The sequence below is a fragment of the Nematolebias whitei genome, chromosome 9 (genome assembly GCF_014905685.2).
Source record: "Nematolebias whitei isolate Nwh7 chromosome 9, NemWhi1, whole genome shotgun sequence".
Classification (NCBI taxonomy): domain Eukaryota; kingdom Metazoa; phylum Chordata; class Actinopteri; order Cyprinodontiformes; family Rivulidae; genus Nematolebias; species Nematolebias whitei.
Genome location: NC_056506.1, coordinates 46,608,156 through 46,610,478, shown reverse-complemented (window position 1 = coordinate 46,610,478; position 2,323 = coordinate 46,608,156). Strand labels below are relative to the sequence as shown.

At 39.6% G+C, this 2,323-nt stretch overlaps 1 protein-coding gene across 1 annotated transcript in view; it reads left to right on the top strand.

The window, feature by feature from the left end:
• The first annotated feature begins 506 nt into the window (after window positions 1-506).
• The window catches only part of LOC119415250 (integrin beta-1), a 27,079-nt gene continuing 25,262 nt past the window's right edge, over window positions 507-2,323 (top strand). Inside the window, exon 1 of the mRNA XM_037682418.1 lies at window positions 507-821. The gene's annotated coding sequence lies outside the window, so the exon portion shown is untranslated. The remainder of the gene's footprint in view (window positions 822-2,323) is intronic.

Here is a 2,323-nt window from a genome sequence, read left to right as displayed (position 1 = left end):
ATAATAAAAGGCAACATCCATGCAGAAAAGTATAAACAGGTTTTAGAACATCTGCTCCAATCAAGCAAAGACCCAGGACTGTTCCTCCATCAGACCAGTGTTTACTTTGTAAATAAAGCAGCTTTTTAAAGAATGTATATTATTATTATTATTATTAATAAATAGTTACCCATGTGCCCAAAAGGTGATTAAAAAGGCAACATTCAAACAAATTTTCTACATCAAAAGATATAAAGGTTGTAAGCTCAATCATCCAGGTAGATAACAACAAAAAAAGTTAAATCATGTCATCTGGATCAGTTGGACATGATTTAACTTTTTTTGTTTACATCTAAAGATGTGTATTTAAGGCCTGCTGTGTGCGCATGCGCATCGCCACGGTATTCACCAGACTCGAGGTGACGCCGGGTTCATCGCTGGCGCTCTGCGGTGCGTTCGTTCTCTCCCCCTCTGCGTGCCGCAGTTCTTCCTGTGGAGGCGGGGCTTGAATGAAAATTAGAGGTTTGTGGAAGCAAGGCACGAAAAAAACGGGTCTTCGTCGGCATCAAAGTAGAGCTGTGAACGGTTTTCGACCAAGCCGTGGATCATCCGTGCTTATTTTAATCTGCGTCAAACAAAACCTGAATGAGGAGGCTTTTAGCTCCTCCCGTGTTTCAGTGTGATTTTTTTTATTTCGGCTGTTCAGATTCATAGGTCAAACAAAGCGGACCGTTGTATCAGTTTAGCTAGTTTTAGCCTTTTTACTCCGTTATTAAGCGGACACTTTTTGGACCCAATGTCTCTCTGAATCCACGGAAACGTTCGTAAAGCGTCATCTTAAGGTGAGTTTTGTCCCTTGAACAGTTTTGTCACGGTTGAGCTACAAGTCAAAGGGTGGAGAAAAGGGCAAAGAATGCGTGTCCTCTGGCGCAAACTTTGGGTGTGGATAGCTGCTAGCGTCAGAAGTCACTTCGATTAATGTCTCACAACCTTCAAGAGCGGATTTAAAACTTCACAACTTATTAAATTCGTGTTTTTACATTAAGTAAAACCTCGTAGGCCACTTTTTTTGGGGTTTAGGATGAAAAGTAGGCCGAAGTTGCCGCTTTGAACGAGCAAAAAATGGCAGTCTGTTGTAAACTTTAAGTTAAAACTGTGAAAAAGAATCAGTTTCTAAAGTCTGAGATCATTTTAAACATCTTGGTGCTTCCAAAATTCATTTATTGCGTTTTTAATGACCTCGCAGTGGTTTAGATCGTGTTTTAAAGTTAAACCATTTGACTCAGCATTTTGGCTTTCGTTGTTAAAACTACATTTTTATGTATATAGTTTTTTAAATAAAGACTAACTTTTACAGTTGAGTAAATATGACTCAAATTGTTTCTTATAAGTTGACACTGGTGGCCATTTACTTTTGAATTGGCTCTAAAAAAATAATTATTTAAACATAAATATCAATTCCTGCAAGTTTTGTTAATAAAAACCCATCCTGCAATTTATGAGATATTTTGCTAACAGACAGAGCTGACTAAAAAAAGTTATTGCATGATCTGTTGGGGATCAGTCTCGGCTACTACATCAAATTTTAGCTGATGTTTGGAGAATGAAAGCACAGTAGTTGTGTCTGTTTTGAATTCCTCATAAAATCTGAGCGACTCTGACACTTCAACGCTTCTCCATCCCTTAAAAGCAGCTCTGAGCCGGACTCTGGTGTGGTCAGAGACATTATGGACCGTGTGGTTGAGGACCCAGTAAGACCAGGACATCTTAAAGCGGGCCACCTCGGTTAACCAGAACCTCTGAGCCTCTTGTTGAGCTGCCATTCACAGAAGTTGAGTGCAAGTATGCGAGGAGGACAGGATCGGTCTTGTCTGTGAAGAAATATAACCTGAGGCTTGTTTTTCATCCCCGTGGATTAAAGGATGGAGAGACGTGTGAAACTGGTCATTTGTGTTCCTGTAAGTTCTCGCTGCGGGGCGTAAAAACTGCTGAAACACAAATAAAAGTGACGGCGCAAGTTACGTTTTCAGTAAAAACACAGTCTGAATTAAGGGCTGGATGATTTTTCTAAAGAAGCTGAAACTAAAGCTAAAAGATGCAGAATGCTAGCTAAAAGTGTAATACAAGAACACAGGTTATTTAAAGGGCTTTCTAAAAAAGTAACAGAATGTTAGCTAGTAGTTAAAATCAGCAGAATGCTAGTTGAAAGCAGAAAAAGACTTTTAAAGTTCAAAAGTTTGCCAAGTGCTAGTTGCGAGTGGCAAAAGGCTAGCTGTAAAACCCCAAACAGCTAGCTAGAAGTAGCAAAAGGGTGATGAAAGGTGGCAAAAGGCTAGCTGTGATT